This window comes from Vulpes lagopus, chromosome 18 (assembly GCF_018345385.1).
Source record: "Vulpes lagopus strain Blue_001 chromosome 18, ASM1834538v1, whole genome shotgun sequence".
Lineage (NCBI taxonomy): Eukaryota > Metazoa > Chordata > Mammalia > Carnivora > Canidae > Vulpes > Vulpes lagopus.
Window position 1 is genome coordinate 30,421,325 of NC_054841.1, and position 20,198 is coordinate 30,441,522.

The following is a 20,198-nucleotide window of genomic DNA, read 5'->3' on the forward strand; positions in this document are numbered from 1 at the left end:
TTCATATGTTGAAATCCTTACCCCCTATGCGTATCTCACCTAAGTGGCACTACCCCACAACAGCTCATGCTGCCTGCCCACACTCCACCTACACACCCAGGCTGGGCTCCACCTCACCATTTCCCAAAGCCTCATCCAATCCCTGAGCTTGCGCTGGACACGCACAGGCTGTCAGACTGTGGGCCAAAGTGAGCTAGATCACTGAGGTGGGGAGCAGAGAGAGCCCAAACAATGCCCTTAGCAATCTCTTCAAGAATCCAACATGCAGATAATGAGCTCAGGGTAGGAAGATGCCAGACTTGATTCTCATTTTAGTGTGCACCTTATGCCCTTCTGTGTCTCCTGTTTGGTGCCTGTGACAAGGCTGATGATATTGGGGCACTGGGGACGTGCAAACTAACAAAGCCCTACCCTTGTGGAGCTGACATACTGATGATAGACAGACAACAAACACGTCAACCAGTAAACAGACTGTGTCAAACAATGGTAAGTGCTCTAGAGAAAAATAGAGCTGGTGGGGCAGCCCAGGTGGCTCAGCGGTTTAGTGCCACCTTCAGCCCAGGGTGTGATCCTGGAGACCCGGGATCGAGTCCCATGTTGGGCTCCCTGCATGGAGCCTGCTTTTCCCTGTGCCTGTGTCTCTGCCTCTTTGTGTGTGTGTGTGTGTCTCATGAATAAATAAATAAAATCTTAAAAAAAATATAGAGCTGGTAAAGTTGATAGGGTTGAAGGAAGGTAAAGGAGGGAGTCATGTGGACATGAGAGGAAGAGCTTTGCATTCAGGGGAACAGCCAGTGCAAAAGTCCAGAGGCAGGGGGATCCTTAGTGTATTAAAGGAACATGCATGGTGTGACCGAGGAGAAAGGGAAGGGGTAATGACAGGAGAGAAGTGGCAGGGGGAGATCACTGAAGGGCTTGGCAGACATTAGAAGGATATCTGTGGCTTTTGTTTAGAGTGGGGCAGGAGTCATGGGAGATTTTCAAGCAAAGGCAGAACATGGTCTTGCTTAACCTCCACATGGGGCTCTGTGGTGAAATCACCCAGGGATAGGGATTCGGGGTGGAGAGAGAAACAAGGAGAGGGTTTCTGCAGCAAGCCAGGTGATAGGTGATGGTGGTCCAGACTGGCTGGTAGCAGTGGAGGAGATAAGTAGTCAGGTGTTTGGAAGGCACGTATCATGGGATTGCTGATGACTTGGTTGAAGGATATATGATTTTTTTAAAGATTTTTTTTAAGATTTATTTATTTATTTATGATAGACATACAGAGAGAGAGAGAGAGAGAGAGAGAGAGAGGCAGAGACACAGGAGGAGGGAGAAGCAGGCTCCATGCCAGGAGCCTGACATGGGACTCGATCTCGGGACTCCAGGATCCCGCCCTGGGCCAAAGGCAGGCGCTAAACTGCTGAGCCACCCAGGGAGCCCTGATTTTTTTTAAAGATTTATTTATTTATTTGAAAGAGAGAGAAAGAGAGAGAGAGAGAGAGAGAGAGAATATATGTGAGTGGGAGGAGTGGCAGAGGGAGAGAGAGAGAATTCTCAAGTAGATTCCTTGCTGAGCTGGGAGCCTGACTTGGGGCTCGATCTCATCAACGCTGACCATGATTGAGCCAAATCTAGAGTCAAGGAGATAATGACTGAGCACTCAGGCGCCGTCTTATGTGATCTTTTGATATATTATTTTTTAAGATTTTTTTAAGAATTTATTTATTTACTTTATGTATAAGAGAGGAGAGAGAGAAGAGAGAGAGAGAAAAGGAGGAGGGAGAAGCAGGCTCCATGCCAGGAGCCGACTGGGACTCGATCCGGGACTCCAGGATCGCCCCTGGGCCAAAGGCAGGGCTAAACGCTGAGCCACCCAGGGAGCCCTGATTTTTTAAGATTTTTTATATTTGAAAGAGAGAGAACAGAGAGAGAGAGAGAGAGAGAGAATATATGTTGAGTGGAGGAGTGGAGAGGAGAGAGAGAGGGAATTCAAGTGATTCCTTGCTGAGCTGGGGCTAATGGTTAACTGACTGAGCCACCCAGGCGCCTCTTATGATTCCTTTTATTTTATTTTATTATTATTATTTTTAAAGATTTATTTATTTACTTATTTATGAGAGAGAGAGAGAGAGAGAGACAGGAGGAGGGAGAAGCAGGCTCCATGCCAGGAGCCCGACGTGAGACTCGATCCCAGGACTCCAGAATCGCACCCTGGGCCAAAGGCAGGTGCTAAACCGCTGAGCCACCCAGGGATCCCCTTATGATTCCTTTTAAATGAAGTTAAGAACAGGCTAAACTAAGCTAAGATCAGAACAGTCATTTCCTCTGGGGAGGATGTTGGGATTGACCAGGAGGGGCATATAGGACCTTTCTGGGGTGATGGAAATGTTCTATATTTTGATCTGGGTGGTGGTTTCTCAGTATATAAGCAGGCCTTTAAAATTTATTGAGTGGAATCTTTAAGATGCATGCATTTTACTGTGTGTAAATTAAACTTCAATTAAAAAAAAAGGCACAATGAAGAACAAATGACCTTTGAAGTTGGGGTCTATTTGGAACACCCAGCTCCTTATAACAGATCCTAAAAGGATGGAGTAGTGTGGGGGTACTTCTCACCTTCTTGGTGCACAATATCAAAGCCTCCCCTTACACTTGGGGCACCTCACACTGCGGACTTGCTTTCTCCAGCGACGAGAGAGTGCAAGTCCAGAAACGAGCTTGGCCTCTCTGGAACACTTCCCAGAGCTCTGAGTCTGAGATGAGGCCACAGAAAGCAGAAAGCGCAGAGAACACGGCCACAGTCGGAGACAGAGGTGCCAAGAGTGGCAGCGCCCAGCTACATTCCTCCAGTGGTCAGTCCTTCTAATCAATCCCATAAGTCACTCTGTAATCTTCTAATAAATCCTTCTTCTGCTTGGGCTACTTTGAGCCATTTTTGTGGTTTGTGATCAAGCGCCCTGCCTGGTAAATGCTGTGTGGAAAGAGCCCAGGGCTGAGTCAGAGAGACCTGGATAGTGTCCTAAGTCACTCTGGTTCATCAAGTCCTGCCACACTGGTGATCAAGCAGCCAGAGGGAGCTTATCCCATGACCAGCCCAATTCACGAGGGAAAGCCAGAGGGCAGGGAGAGCCCCCTGGAAGGGTGGGGAGAGCCGCTGAGGGCAGCTGCAGGCCAAGCTGGCCCAGCCAGGGAGTCCAGTTTCAGCTTGGTAGGTGTAGACTGTGGCCTACCAATCTCGCTGGACGTAGGGGCCTGTCCTGAACTCACAGAGCTGGATCCTGACAAAGCAGACGGAGTACTGGGCAGGAGCAGCTTTCAAGGAAGGAGGGGCCCATGTCCCTACCTGCGGAATGTCACCTGGGGCAAAACCGAGCCTGGGTCTCAGCAAGAGAAGGAGACCAAACCCAAGGTGTGAACTGTGCCTTAGAGCGAGCTCACGGGGGCATGCATGTATGCACGCACACACTAGCCTCCTCACACACTGGCCTCCTCACAGTGGAGCACAGGAGGAAAACGAGCACTACGACAGGCCCACTGCTCCGTTTACAATCCTGGCAGTCATGACTAATCCCGCACTGAACTCTTAGCATAACCATTCCCAGAGCTGGGATGTGGGTAGGTGGCCACAGGAGAGAGTCCCGTCTGATGCGGAGCCCCGCACTGGAAGGCACCCGAGGCCGTGGGAGACAGCAGTGTGCATGTGCATCTGAGCCCTGTGGTCCTTGCCACCTCTAGGCTGGGAGACCTTGTCAAGTCCTCTGAAATTTCCTGGGCTCTGTGCCACAAACCAAGGCACAGTACATGGAAGCGTTTCGTCAACTTTTCTGGACTGTTCACTTCTGAGTGGTTTTATGGCTTGGTTTTGTTTTTCATTTGAGAGACATTAGTCACTTAGGGATGGTGTCCCTGAGGGACCTATGGAGGACCTAGGAGGGTGCATGAAGGGAGAAGATGAGGACTTGGGGTTCTGTTTGAGTGGAAGGGTTGCCTAGGAGGTGGAAGGAGTAGAAGGATCCAGAAAGAGAGAGGTCTTGGCCTTCTCAAGTCCCTCCAGCTTGGGAAGGGGAAGGCCTAAGACAGCCTCAGGGCAGGGCATTCATTCATGGCAGCTCCCAGCTCCGTGCTCCCTCAGATGTCGGGCTCAGAGAGCCGGAGTCAGTGGGGGGAGTGTGGTGGGAAAGGTTAGTCTCCCTGCTTAGCCTTCCAATTGCACACTCCTGGGTGGTCTGGACCTACGTCAACACAGCTCCTCCATTCCTCGCTTCATCCTCCTCCCTGCTGCTCTGAGAAGTCCAGTGGCGTCACTGCTTCCAGATGTGGCCTCCAGATGTGGCTTGGAGTAGGTCAGGCAGATCAGGGATGCAGAGGCAGCCACCAAGCTCCTGGCTTTTCCTCCTCCCTCCTTCTCCAATGGGGCCTGCTCAGTGTACTCCCTCCCCTGCCTTCCTCTCACCACTGGGTCAGGGTACCAGGGACCTAGAGGCACGGATGGATGGATAAATAAATACCAGTTACGAATAAACCTGAGCCAGACAGATGCGTCTTTATTCATGTTGGAAAGAGCTTATAACTAGGGGAGTGGAGAACTCTCAAATATTTCCGTTCTGAGCAGTCCCAGTGGCTCCGGGAGGAGGAAGTGAGCTGTCTCCTTGGCTGGGGACCTGCCAGGGCACTGGGCTCTGGGCCAGCCAAGGCCTGAGAGAAGCTGCTGAAAACCTCCCCCTTAATGGAAACAGCCTGGCCCCTTGTGTCTCACTGGGATGGAGCCCCAGTACAGGGGGAAAGGCAGCTGCTTTATTAGTGGCAGGCCATGCAAAACCAGGTGGTGCTGCTGGGAACGAGTTTTCTGGTTGCATGGACCTGTGTGTATCAAAGTGTGCTGCACTCAGATTCCCTAGGGCTCATGTTCAAATGCAGATTCTGGCTCGGTCCATCTGGGATGGGGCCTGGGATTTCTTATTTCTAACTCGTTCTCAGGTGATTCCAATGCTCGTTGGTCTGTGGGCCACATTTTGAGTAGTAAGGCACTGGACCGGAAGCATAAAAGGGTAAACAGGGAAAAATCTCCTATCCTCGCCTGGCACAATGCAGTGCTCCCTTCCTGTGGCCAACCACTTCTCTTGGTTTTCGTGTACATCCCTCCCAAGATATTTTATGAATATGCAAATAACTCCATATATTCTCTCCTCTCTTCCTGCCCTGTCCTGGGTATTATCTGATACAGTACTCTTCTGTATTTTGCTTTTTCACTTAACTGCATGCCTCAAAGGTAGGCCCCAGTTATGTCTTTTTTGAAGTTGCACACTTTTATTATATACCATAACTTACTGAGCAAACCTCTTGTCGAAGGACACTTGGTTGTGTCCAGTCTTTTGCCCTTGTGGACAGCAGTGCAATGGATACCCTGGTATCCTGTTACTTCCTCCAGGTGCGAGTCTATCAGGAAGGCAGAGGCTTGCAGGTGGAAATGCAGGGTCAAAGTCAACATGCTTTTATAATTTTGGTGAATATTGCCAAATCAACCTCCCCGCAGAGGTTGTGCTCACAAGGTGTAAGAGGGCCTATTGCCCTATTCTCCCAATGCCATGTATGAACAAATTCCTGATCTTTGCCAACTTGAAATGTAAAAAATATTAACTGCTCTTTTTTTTTTTTAAAGGATTTTATTTATTTATTCATGAGAGACACAGAGAAAGGCAGAGACACAGGCAGAGGGAGAAGCACACTTCCCACAGGGAGCCTGGTGCAGGACTGGATCCCAGGACTCCATGATCATGCCCTGAAGGCAGCCAGCTGATCAACCACTGAGTCACCCAGGTGTCCCAGTAACTCTTCTTTTTGAAACTCTCTCCTCAAGGAAATGCCTGCCTGGCTCAGTCAATGGAGCACATGACTCTTGATCTCAGTATGGTGAGTTCGATCCCCACATTGGGTATAGAGAGTACTTAAGAAAATAAATTTTTTGTTTTAAGATTTATTTATTCATGAGAGACAACAGAGAGAAGCAGAGATATAGGCAGAAGGAGAAGGAGGCTCCTGATGTGGGACTCAATCCCAGGACCCCAGGATCACAACCTGAGCCAAAGGCAGATGCTCAACCACTGAGTCACCCAGGTGCCCCCCAAAATAATTTTTTTTTTTTTTTAAAAAGGAAAAGCTTTCTCTTCCTTTAGCTTCCATGGCTCTCTTCAACTATTTATTTATCAGTGAGTCCATGGGTTGATCGTCTCTGGGCCAGCACCCAGCACTAATCAAGTGCTGGGGACCAGCAGAAAAGTTCAGTCTAATCCCTGTGCTCTCCTCTGGTAGAGGAAGATGCACAATTAGATGGTTGATAATTTCTGATGAGCATGAAGAGTACTGTGAAAAAGTGGTGGATTCTCAAACTTCAGCAGAGAGTACTTCTCTCTAGAGAGTGCTTCTAGAGAGGGCTTCTCAAACTTCAGCAGTGGTTGTTGCATCAACCTGAGGATCTTATTAAAATGCAAATTATCAATTAGGGGGTGGGGTGGAGTCCTGGATTCTGGAGTTCTTTTAAGCTCTTGGCGAAGCTGGGCTGTTGGGCCCTGGGTGATGTTTTGAGTAGCCAGGACCTAACTAAAACAAGATTGACAAACTTTTTCTATCAAGGACTAGATAGTAAATATTTTCAGCTTTGTGAGCCACATGGTCTCTGTTGCAGTTCTTCAGTTTTGCCTTTGAAAGCAGCCTTGGACAATACTTAAATGAGTGGGTGTGGCTGTGTCCCAGTAAAAATTTATTTACAAAATAGGCAGTGGGCTGGATTTGGCCAGTAGGCCATGCTTTGCTGCTCCTTGCCCTAGAACACCAGAAGCATCCAATGCCTGCTTGTTAGAGTGATGAGTAAAGGGTGCTATGTGAGCAGTTGCAGGGGCCTGAGCTTGTCTTGGGGTCAGTGGTGCCTGAAGGAATGGTGTATTAGTCAGAGTTCTACCAGGAAAACAGAAACCAGGTAATTAAATGCAGAGAATTGGTTACATAGGTAATGGAAGAGCTGAGAAATCATCCAGGGACAGTCCAGAGGTAAGCAACAGCAGGAAGCTGCTATGACCCTGGGAAGGAGGAGGAGAGAAGAGGTAGTGTTACTGGGGCTTGGATGACCCAGTGGCAATGGGAACCATGATGGGTTTACTGGGAGCAGGAACCATAGACGAGATTCAGCTGTGGTTGGAGACCATGGAATATCCTGGCTTCTTCTTTTTTCTTGCCCTCCCATCTCCCACCCATTGGCCAAATCTAGCTGTGATCCAACCTATACAGGAGTCTCTATGGGCCAGCCCCCATCATATAGAGCTGAGTAGGGAAAGTCAAGGCATGGCCTGAGGCCAACAGGCCAATGTTCAGTCATAGGGACACTTAGAATGAGACTTGAAGTGTAGGTAGTTTCCAGGCACATGAGGAAGGAAGGACGGGTATTTCAGGCACAGAGAGAAGTCCTAGGGTGTGCAGGGGTGAGTGTGTGGGAGGAGGTCAGCAGGAATGCCACTCCCTTAAGCGGGCTGAGATTTATGGTTTAGAACAGGATTTGGCAAACATCTTTGTCACATAGCTTTCTTTGTTTTGTTTAAAAACAAAATGTAAAAATGTAAAAGCCATTCTTAGCTCATAGGCCACACCAACACAGGCCACGGACAGCTTTTGGTAGTTGGCTGGCCTGTTTTAGAAAGATCCACTTTAGAAGGATGAATGGGGGTGGATAGGAGGCTGATAGCAGATAGAGAGGTGGGAAAGGAGGTGGTGGAAGATGCCAGGCAGCCCAACGTGGAGTCATCATGGTGGAGAGAAGGGATGAGGTAGAGATTCAGAATGCACAGGATATAGAAGGAAGTTCTGGCCAGGCCTGGAGGAGCTTGCAAACTGACACAGTGAATATCCCCCTGCTTAGCTTGGAACTCCTGGCTCCCTTGCACTTCCCTACTCCACTCCTCAAATCCTCCCCAGTCCTTTGTTTAGGGTGATGATGGAAGAGCAAGTCTTGCTGCTTCTTAGTAAGCCAGGAGTCAGGGCTGCCCAGCTGATGGTGACTCACTGACTGCTCATTCTAGAATATTGGTGCTGAGCATCTGCTGTCCTCAGTTTCAGGATTTGGTGGCCATTCCGGGATGACTATGAGTGAGACCTCTCTGTGGCTTTTTGATCCAGAGTGGATCTGGGAAGTCCCTTGCCCAGTTGTGAGTCCAGACACCTGCTGGTAGCCCCTTCCATGATCTTGATCACAGGCTAATTGTGGCATAGACAGGACTGGAATGATGTCTTAGTTTGAGGTCTTCAGGAGGGAGAGACAAAGATTTGAGTGCAGGTAGTTCAAGCACTGAGGGGGAATGGGGAAGTGAGACAGGAAGGAAGCAGTTATGGAGGCAGTTCCACTGTGGGCAGCATGTGCTTAGTCCTGCTGGAGAATTCTGGACTCAGAGTAGAACATGTACCCCAGAGTTATCCTGTCTGAGGGGTGAGGCAGCTGGGGTATTTATCCATCAATTCCTATGAGTTACAGATGGAGGGCTCTCCAAGGCATGCTAATTCCCTGGCACTTGCAGTCTGCTACCTGGCTTTCCGCAGCTCAGGAAAGAAAACTCTCAGGTGTAGACCTGAGTAGGAAGATAGCTGGAGCTTTCTGAAGTGGTAAGGCCCCAAGGAGATGAGCGTGATGCCTGTAGCAATACATTATAGATAATTATCCTCTGTTTTTGACTGATGGGGAAACAGAAGCAAACCGACAGCCCACATCACATAGCAGCTTTGTGACAGTTGGGAGGCCAGAGCTCAGAGCATGTGGGTCCAGCCCCTGCCGTCATGGGTCTTCTAAGCATGAAAGGCCCTGCCCTTAGTGTCTTATAGGCCAACTCCAGTTGCCCCACTTGCCCACCTGCTACATTCTCTCCCCTGAATATTCCCCACATCCTTAGTCTACCCAGAGCCCAGAGCCATATCTAAGGAAAGGAAGAGTTGTAGGACATGCACATGTGTCAAGACTTGGCTTCCTTACCAAGTGCCTATGTGGGGCTTATGGAGCCTAGGAGGAAGGTAAACAACAGAGTGGGGCCAGGAGTTGGGAGGTGGCCAACTGGTCAAGCTGTGGGGGCAGTGTGTGCTGAGCAGAGGCAGAGACAGAATGGAATGGAGTCAGTGTGGAAGGCTCTCAAGGGGAGTGTGAAGTGGGTTGGGCAGGTCTGAGCTCCCTATCCTTTGTCCTGGTTACTTGGGACCCGGGACCCTTTGTATAGTAGGGAGCAGACATCCCAGGACTTAGCACAGAAGTCTGTGTGCATTCAGAATTGAGCATGAGTCAACCACTTGGTCGTCTATTCATTCAAGGATCACTTATGGGGGCTCAGTACATCCCAGTCATTGTGCCAACCACTTGGAGAAAACATGGAGGAATCAGGCTATTGGCTGTTCTCAGAACCTGTTGTATCTTGTAGGGGGAGTAGATCAGCTTTCTTTCATCTGAATTCTCTATTCTACATTGAATCCTGAGTTGGATAGTGGAAAACAGTACAGCCCTCAGGGAGCCCTTAGTCTGAGGGGGGGATAAACTTTCAAATCCAGATGTGGAGTTGCTCTTTGCTCAGGGAAGCTTAGAAATAGTTTTGTTCCTGAAGTCTTTGATACCCAACAGGAGGTAGGGGTGATTGGAAGCTCCACCTGAGTGGCCCAGCAGAACCCCCATGAAATCCCATCCTATTCCTAAACCTAGCCTATGATTGATGATTATCAAAGATGGGTGTACCCTTTCCCTCCTTATGCCCTCACCCTTTGCAATGTGGCTTTGCAGCTTCTCCCATTAGTAATCTATTCTTCATTCTTTGAATTTGGGCTGGTGTATCAGGGTTCTCTAGAGAAACAGACCCAAAAGGATCCATCCATTAATTGACCTAGATCTAGATAGAATTATCTAAAATTAGATTATTAGTCTAAAATTAACCACCAGGATTGGCCTGTCACTTGCTTTGGGCTACAGAATGTGGTGAAAGTGAAGAATTCCACTCACTTTCTTGGCATTCTGCCCTGCACCATGTAAACAATCAGACTGACCACTGGAGGACGAGGGACCATGTGGAGCAGAGATGACTCATGTCAGCTGGTGCCAGGTGCCACTCCATCTGGCAGCTGACTGCATATGTACAAGGGAGCCCAGCCAGGATAAAGTTACCCAGCAGAGCCCAGACCAAATTGCTGACCCACGGAACTGTGAGCTAAATAAGTAGTCGTTGTTACCATTTAGTTTCTGGAGTGGTTTGTTACAAAGCAAAAACTAACTGATACACAGTCCAACTTCTGCGGTGCCCTATCAGCCTGTCATCTTGGCTGATGGAGAAGACACAGAGGCAAACAGAGGGCCTGTTTCAGGTTATAATAAGGCTCTGTGGGTGTCTATATCCTTGAGGGCATGCATGCAGACATTCTTCCACCCTGATATTTAAATATAGCTCAGCCAAGCACACTCTGGCCTGGCAGGCTCCTACGGTAATACACCAGCAGAGGGGGTGGGTGGCAACTGGCAGCTGGCAGCCAAGAAAGTGCATGCTGGGGGTTGAGGGTGACCAAGGGCGGTGTCTGCCCTGTAGGCCGGGAAGAGCTTCAGGATGCATCATAGGATAGAGCACAGGAATAGGCTTGGAACCAAACCTGGGCCAAATTCTGCTTCTGTTGCTCAGCAGCTGTGTGTACCTGGTAAGGTACACTGTGTCCTAGTAAGGTAAGATGCCTTACCATTCAGAGCCTCAGGTTCTCCAAGGATGAAGTTAGGTGTTGGGGGCCCAAAGCTGATGTAAGTTGGGAGTCCTCTTTAAGCAGAATGATACAAGACTAGGACTACAAAATTGTAGGGCCAGGCAAGTGAGCGTAAGCTTCGTGAGCTTTGCAGTAAATTGCTTCTGGCTTCCTCACTAGTAAAATAGGAGAGTTAATAATAGCAATTGAACAGAATTGTTTTGAAGGTCAGATGAATACACTATATATTCATATATCATATATTCATATTATAGTGGGTGTCCTAGTGGGTGGCATCCAGCAGGAAGACAGCTTTGCATGCAGGAAATGGCTCATGTGGCAGCTGGTGGGTGGGCTACCACGAGGAGAGGTGAGTGGAGATGAGGAGGAGTGGAGTGAGAGAAATGGTGTGGTATCTCTACTCCTACGTGGCCCACGGACTGCCCCGAGGCTTGCAGAGGGGGAATACAGGCAGAGGCAGGAGCTCATTTCATGAGGGCCTTTGGAAGGTCCTGGGGCCTAAGTGAGGTTATAGTGGGTTACTGGACACAAAGTTTCCTTCTCTGGCATAAGAGGCTGAAATGGGAATTCTTGAGCAAGTGATTTATTGAGGATATGCTCTCAGAGAAGCGTAGAAAAGAGGGAGGACAGCAGGACAGGGCAGGAGAAGATGCACAGCAAAGATGGGGTCTCAGCTGGCATCTAGCCTTTCCCTGATCCCACAGAGAGCTATCGGGTGTGAACGGACCAGAGGGTTGTCCCCCCTTGAAGCAAGCAGGGCAGGCTTTTTTCAATCAGTTGTTGGGCAGAGGGTGAGGAGTATGATTTTCTGGGGTTACCATCAGTCAAGGGCAATTCTCAGGACGGGGGAAAGCCTCATAGCAGCTGGTGGATGAATACAGTGTCTTGGGAAAGGGGATCTGGTCAGGGCACTGACAGAATGTAGTACAAGGATCCTCCCCACATTTCTGCATGATATCCAGATTTATCACAGCATGGGGTTGGCGACTTGGGGAGTGCAAGGGCATGAATGGATGGAATTGAGGAGGGACCACAGTGCTGATCTTTAGGGTACTCTGGCAGGGGCAGTGGTGAGGTGTTGCCCCTCAGCGGCTTCTAAGGACTTGGCTTTCTAGGAGGAGTCACTATGCTAAGTTCATCTGGAATGGCAGAGACTTTCAGAAATAACTGGACCAATTGAGGGGCCCTGAAGCACCTGTGGTCTGCAGATGGGAATAAAAGCCCATGAGATGTGTATCTTTCCTGTTAATGCAACCTCATTTGTGTCCATGTGTTGATCTGGCCTGTAGGAACTCCAGGCACATGTGGGAAAGGTTTTGGCAATTCTAAAGTACAGAATGATCAAGGCCGTGGACGTCATCAGATGGCAGGAAGTTTCCAACTCTGTGGAAGGACCAGAGAGTCACTCCAATTCTGGCAATGGAACATTGGTTGGTTCATAAAGAAAAGGAGCTAGGGAGGAAGGTACAGAAGTTTGGTGTGACTAGGGTCCCACACCTTGCTGGGTCCTATAATCAAAGACAATGTTATTTGTCTTCGGTGAGATGGGTCTTGAAGAAAATCAGCTGGATTGGCATGTGGCGTAGGCTGGAGTATAAAATAGAACAACCACTGAAAAACTGGCAGCTTTTTATGAAGTTAAACATATGCTGTAGGACCTAGCCATTCTACTTGTATTTACCCAAGAGAAATGGAAACATCCCATGTTAGTTATGATGTAGATATTAGTTATCTGTGTATTAAATTATGCCCAAACTTAGCAGCTTAAGAAAACAAAAACCACTTATTATCTTCATAGTGTCTGTGGTTCAGGAATCCAGGAGCATCTTAGCTGGGTGGTTCTGGCTGGAGGTCTTTCATAAAGTTATAGTCAATTTGATGGCCAGCCAACGGGAAAGTTTGATAGGACTGGAAGACCTGTTCCTAAGATATGGCTCACTCATATGGCAAGTTAGTGCTATTAGTGAGAGGCTTCTGTTCTCCACATGGGCCTCTCTGTAGGGCTGTTTGAGGGTTCTTATGACATAGTGGCTAGCCTCTCCCAGAACAAGTGATCCAAAAAAGTGAGGCCAAGCTGCAATGCCTTTCATGACCTAGCTTTGGAAGATACATACTGACATTTCTGTATATCCTACCAACTATTTATCAGTTCTATTCAGTGTTGTAGGGTTCTGCATGAAGTCATGAAGAGTAGGAAGGGAGGGTCATAGGGGCCATTTTGGAGGCTGGTGACCTCAGGGATTAATGCAGTCATCCCTGCTTTGTTCTGCACAGTGCAGCATAAGCACATATTTTGACATCTTGAGATTAATGCATTGAGTCCTGAGTATCCCTGGGGGGGCTTCATTCCCAGTGGAGCTGTAAAAGCAGCAGCAGAAGAAGAAGAAGAAGAAGAAGAAGAAGAAGAAGAAGAAGAAGAAGAAGAAGAAAAAGACTGCAGTGCTCATCAAGAGGCTGTGCAGAGGGGCCATGGCCAGGCTGGAGTATATGGGTTCTTGAGTGAATGTAGCTCTGCCCCAGGGGGCAGCCACAGTGTACAGTGTGGCTTGGTGTGGGTTAATTAGGCCCAATGGGAGGGACTAAAGGAATCATCTGGTCTTTATACATCCTGAAACAAGGGTTCAGGATCCTCAAGGTAGCCTCTCAGCTGGTGTGTCAAGTTCAAGCACAGTGGATACAGAAACACTTTGATGAAGAATGATTTCCAAAGCCAAGGGGTTATCTTTTTCTCATACTGGAGTCTCCTTGGCAGGGCAGGGAGTGTGTGAGGGATCTGCTTTGTACCATGAAGCCAAGGCAGTGGCAGTCTCCAGAGTGTGGTCCCATGACACTTTTCCTCCTTTCCAGGACAGGAAGCAGGACTCACCCTTCACCTGTTAAGGACCTTTATTATCTGGCCTTAGGCTTTATGAATAGGTCACTTCAACTGAGTTGCAGGGAGTTCTGATTGGTGGGCTCCTCCCCAGGAGTTGAATCCTCGACTGCGCGTAAGGGTCCTTAGACCGCAATCCTTTCCCCCTACCCCACCAGCTCAGTTTCCCGTCCAGGAGCCTGGGGGTTGTGCCCTCTCCCCATGATAGGGACTGTGTTAGAGAATGGAGGTAGGAGAAAATAACAGAGTCCCCAGTTCTTGAGGGCAGCCTGCATTCCCATAATGGATTTCTAAGCCTCCAAAATACATTTTGAATGAATACAGGAACTTAGGGACCCCACAAACAAGACAATTTCTTTTTTTTTTTCATCACCAAAGCCCACATTACCTAGGAGTATGGGTGAAGAGATGAGAATGAAATGGAAAAAAAGGCACTAGCCCTTTATAGAAGAATCCAGGGTTTGCAGAGCAGTGGAAATTAACATGCAAATGGTCTGTGAAAGCAGACTTGGGACCCAGGGCAGTGGACTTGGATGAACCAAAGGGTTCTCCTGCCAGTTTGCCTAGCCCTGAATCATGGTTCCCTGCTGGATGTGAGAACAGGCACTACAGCTCCAGAATTTCTATAAAGGAAGCACTGGGGTGGGGGTGCAATCTGGCTGGGGAGGTGGGAGGCTGTAGAGAGTCCCTGAACTGAACCTGGGAGCCACACACTTTTTAAATGATTCTACATTTATTAGAGGATGGCTTTGATTCTTAGTTTCTGTCTCTAATCTGTTAATGTGATGGCAGGAAACAATGCCACTTTAATAACTCCCATACCCAGTTCTTGGGCTACCTTTTGCCAACTTGATGGGCTATTTCAGAATTTTGTGAACTACTCCTCTCTTCGTGTTCCTTTACTGCCTGGATTCAGCCATTCTTTTCATGACTGATGGAATTCGACATTCTTTTCATGTGCTTGCCTGGTGCTAAGGTTATTCCAATGACCTATGTGGACCTCTTCCTGGAGCTCTGAACTCAAGTAGCACAGTGTTTCCTAAATAACTCTCCCAACTCTCCCTGGATGTCTGTCTCCCAGGGACTTCAAGCTGAGAAGATTGGAGATAGGACCCAGAGTCTTCCAAAATCCAGTTTTGGGGAGTATTCCACACACTACTCCATGTCCTGGTAAAATGGCTGCGTCATCCAACTAGTGTACAAGCCAGAAGGCTAAGGTCAGCCTGGGCATGTCTCCTACTCTCATATCTCCTCTTCCCCACTTCCCCACCCCATGCAATCTCTAAGTTCTGAATCCTCTTGTCTGATCCCTTTACTATTTCAGTGGCTCTTAGCTGGTCTCCCCACAGCCTCTTTTACTACCCTGCTACCTCACTACCAAACTCCTTCAATCTTTGCTCAGATGTCAGAGTTATTCATGTCCTCACTCTGGTGCAATAATCTAACTGTGTAATATTTGGAAAGTTGCTGCTCTTCTCTGAGTCTTAGCTCCCTGGTCACAGAAGTTGGTCCAGAGGCTTGCCAAGGACGAAAACAGATCTGTTTCTGGGGTGTCATGGCTCTGAGAGGCTGGCTGCCTTCTGGACAGAGTAACCCCATGGTGAGGTAAAAGCCACCCCCCCGCCCCAAGCTCCAGGAAATGCTATGTAAGAAGTCCTTAGAGCCTTTACTTTCTAGGTCTTTACAGCCTGCCTGCCACTTTCTCCCACCAAGATGGAAGATGTGTAAGTCACAGCTGAAACTCATATGTCTGTTCTGTTCTTCTCCCCCTCTCCCACATACCAAAAATATATGCTTGCTTTTCTCCCATTCCGGAACTTCAAAGCCAACACAGTCTAACCCAGGCTGTCATCACTATGAACTATCCTATATTGATTTAAAAAAAAAAAAACCTTTTTATTGTGAAATTATTATAGATTCACAGAGAGTTACAAAGATGGTACAGAAATGTCTCATGTGCCCTGTAACCCTCATCCTGCTCCCCCCAATGGTTACATCTGACATAACTGTGGTACTGTATCAAAACTGGAAAATTAACATTGATATAATGTATGTATAGTTCTGTGTTATTTTGACACTTGTATAGATTTGCACAACCCATGTCAAGAATCAGAAGTATTTCATCAACACAAAGATCTCCCTCCCGCTACTCCTTTGTAATCACGTTGGCTCCTCTATCATCCCTAATCCCTGGCAGCCGCTAATGTGTCCTCTATCTCTATATTTTTGTCATTTTGAGAATATTATGCAAGTGGAAGCATACAGTGATGTGATCCTTTGTACCCTGCCCCATCCTAGAGATCCTTCCAGGTTGCTGAATATATCAATTGTTTCATTTTTAAAAAATTTTATTTACTTATTTATGATAGACATAGAGAGAGAGAGAGGCAGAGACAAAGGCAGAGGGAGAAGCAGGTCCATGCAGGGAGCACATGGGACTTGATCTCGGGTCTCCAGGATCACACCCTGGACCGAAGGCAGCGCTAAACCACTGAGCCACCTGGGATGCCCCAATTGTTTCATTTTTGAGTAGTGTATGTACCAGTTTGTTTAACCATTCACTTGTTGTAGGATTTTTTGGTGGTTTCTTGTTTTTGCTACTATAATGAAAACTGCGATGATCAACTTTTGACAGGCTTTTGTGTGGATGTAACTCTTTATTTCTTTGGGATAAATGTCCAGGAGTACAATGACTGGGCTGTACAATAAATGTATGCTTCATTTTTTGAGAAATTGCCAAGCTATTTTCTGGAGTGGCTCTGTAATTTTATATTCCTATCAGCAGTGCATGAGAGATCCAGATTCTCTGCATCCTCTCAAGAATCTGGTATTATCACTATTTAAATTTTTTTTAGCTATTCTAATAGGTGTGTGGTGATATCTTATATGGCCTTTTTTTTTTTTTTAGGATTTTGTTTATTTATTCATGAGAGACACACACACACAGAGAGAAGCAGAGACACAGGCAGAGGGAAAAGCAGGCTCCATACAAGGAGCCTGACATGGGACTCGATCCCGGGACTCCAGGATCATGCCCTGAGCTGAAGGCAGACGCTCAACCACTGAGCCACCCAGGGGCCCCTATAAGGCCTTTTTTTTTAAAATTATTTATTTATTTGACATAGATATCTCTATCTCTATCCATCTTTCCATGGGCTTCTTTACCATAATGTATATCTTCTTTGGTGAAACATCTCTTCATGTCTTTTACTCAGTTAAAATAATATTTTCTGTATTTATTTGAGAGAAAGAGAGAGAGAGAGCGAGAGAGAGCAAGCATCATGAGCATGTGAATAGGGGGAGAGGTGGCAGGGAGGGAGAGGGAGAGAATCTCGAGCAGTCTCTAAATGGAGCGTGGAGCCTGATAGGGGCTAGATCTCATGACCCTGAGATCATGACCTGAGCCAAAACCAGGAGTCACTTGTTTAACCCACTGAGCCACCCAGGTGCCCCTTTTTGCTTATTTTCAAATTGGATTGTTTGTTTTTTTAATCATTAAGTTTTGAGAGTTCCTTATATATACTGATTTGCATTCTCTGTTAGATATGTGGTCTGCAAATATTTTCTATCACAGTGTAGCTTGTATTTTCATCCTTTTAACAGTATCTTCTGCAAAGCAAAAGTTGTTAGTTTTGATGGTATCCAGCTTATTGATTTTATGAATTAAGATTTTGGTGTCATATCTAGAAACTCTTAGATCACCAGCCCTAGATCCTGATGGTTTTCTCCTCTAAAAGTTTTATAGTTCTACGTTTAACTCTGTGATCCATTTTTTTTTTTTCTGTGATCCATTTTGAGGAACTCTTTTGTATAAGGTGTGAGGTTTAGGACTAGGTTCATATTTTTGCCCATGGATATCCAATTATTCTACCACCATTTTTTGAAAATTTCTCTACTTGATTGCTTTTCTACTTTCATCAAAGATCAGTTGGCTAGAGGTGCCTTGGTGGCTAAGTCGTTAACCAACCAACTCTTGATTTCAGCTCAGGTCTTGATCTCAGGGTCTGGGATTGAGCCCTGCATTGGGCTCTGAGCTCAGCTTAGAATCTGCTTGTCTCTTTCCCTCTGCTCCTCTGCTCTCTATCTCTAAAACAAACAGACAAACAAATAAATAAATAAAATTAAATCTTAAAAGAAAAAAGATAGGTTGGCTGTGCTTGTGTGGGGCTATTTCTGCATTATCTATTCTGTTTCATTGATCTATGTGTATATCTCTCCACCAATAATATACTGTCTCGATGATTATAGCTATATATTAGGCTTTATCATCGAATAGAATTAACTCTTCCCACCATATTATTACTTTTCAAAGTCTTAGTTCCTTTCCATACAAATATGAGAATAATCTTGTCTATATAAAAGATCTTGATAGGAATTATATTGAACTTGCGTATCAGTTTGGGAAGAATTGACTTTTTTACTGTAGTGAATACAATCCATGGAAATATGATCTCTCTCCATTTATTTAGATTTTAAAAATTTCTGGGGCTGCTGGCTGGTTCAGTCAGTAAAGCACGTAATTCTTGATCTTGGGGTTGTAAGTTCAAGCCCAAGATTGAGTGTAGAGATAACTTAAAAAATAAAATCCAAAAAAATCTCTTTAATCTAGTATTGTAGTTTTAAGTATACAAGTTCTATACATGATTTCTTAAATTTACATGTAAATGTCTCATTTATTATAAACAAATAAATTATACCAACTGTAAATTGTATTGCCTTTTTTCCAGTTTTATTGAGGTATAATTAACACATAAAAATTATATGTGTTTAGATTGTATAATTCCTTTTAAAGGTGTACAACATGATGTTTTAATACATGTGAAATGATTACCACAATCAAGTTAGTTAACACATCCATCACCTCACATTGTTACTGGGTTTGTGTGTGGTAGACCATGTATAATCTACTCTTTTAACATATAATATACAGTTTTCAACTAGCAGTAATCCCACCTTGGATAAACCTCTTTGGCTAGGATACTGCCACTGTGCAAAGCTTAGCGTATAGTATACAATATAATATTACTATAATCATCATGCTATAAATTAGATCTCCAGAAGTTATTTATCTTAAAATTGAAAGTTTGTACCCTTTGAGCAACATTTCCCAGTATTGCCCCTGACCCTCTTCCCCAGTTTTTGGTAAACACCATTCTATTCTCTGGTTCTACGAGTTAGACTTTTTTGGACTCCACATGTAAGTAAGACTGAACAGTATTTGTCTTTCTGTGTGTGGCTTATTTCACGTAGCATAAAGTCCCCTAGGTTTACCATGTTGTGAATGACAAGATGTCCAATAATATTTCATTGTATATAAATACAACATTAAAAAAAAAGATTTATTTATTTATTTTAGGGAGAGAGACAAAGAGAGTGCACAAGCAGGAGAGGGGAAGAAGGAGAAGGAGGGAGAGAGAATCCTCAACCAGACTCCCTGCTGAAAGTGGAGCCAGACGTGGGGCTCGATCCAAGGACCATGAGATCATGACCTGAGCCAAAATTAAGAGTTGGTCACTTAATGGACTGAGCCACCCAGCCTCCCCTATACCACATTTTCTTTATCCATTCATCTGTAGATAGACACTTAGGTTGTTTCTATATCTTGGCTATCGTAGGCAATGCTGCAACGAGCACAGGAGTGCACATATCTCTTTGGGATATTGATTTCACTTTCTTTGGATATGTACCCAGAAAGGAGATTTCCAGGTCATACAGTGGTTCTATTTTTAACTTTTTGAGGAACCTCCATACTATTTTCCATAGTGGCTATACCAATTTACATTTCTACTGACACTGCAGAAGGGTTCCCTTTTCTCCACACCCTGGCCAACACTTGTTAGTTCATGTGTTTTTGATAATTGCCATACTGAAAGAAGTGAGATGATCTCTCATTGTGATTTTGATTTGCATTTTCCCAATAATTAGCAATGTTAAGTATCTTTTCATGTATCTGTTGGCCATTTGCATGACTTATTTGGGAAAATATCCCTTTACTCTCCAGGCCTTTTGCCTGGTTTTTAAATCAGGTTATTTGTTTTTGTTTTTGCTATTGAGTTGCATGAGTTCCTTATATATTTTGGATATTAACCACTATTTGGATAGGTCAGATATAGGTTTGTGAATATTTTCTCCCATTTTCTAGGTTGTCTTTTCATTCTGATTGATTCCTTTGGTGTGCAGAAGTTTTTTAGTTTTATGTAGTCACACTGTTTATTTTCGCTTTTGTTGCCTGTGCTTTCAGTGTCATACCCAAAAAACCCAGCTCACAAGCTCACTTGCTCTCTAAAGACATTTTTGTATCTTCAGGATAGGTTCCAAGAGTATCAGGTCATGGAATTACCTCCCTACTAGGCCCCCTTGGTCTGGCCTAACCCTCACTCTTTTGCCTCTTCCACTCTGTATATTCTTTGCCAGCCTGTTACATTCTGTCGTGAGGACTAACACCAGACCCCTGCTGGTGTTGTTTTTCCAATACATTTTCTGAGTGCATGGAGATAGAAAAAAATACAATTGATTTTTTTATGTTGGTCTTGTATGCTACGACTTTGCTGAGCTCACTTATTACTTCCAGAAGTTTTTTTTTTTT

The 20,198-nt window shown here is 45.8% G+C and overlaps 1 pseudogene; it reads right to left on the reverse strand.

The window, feature by feature from the left end:
- Window positions 1-18,417: 18,417 nt before the first annotated feature.
- On the reverse strand, window positions 18,418-18,610 carry LOC121478459 (annotated as a pseudogene).
- Window positions 18,611-20,198: the final 1,588 nt, after the last annotated feature.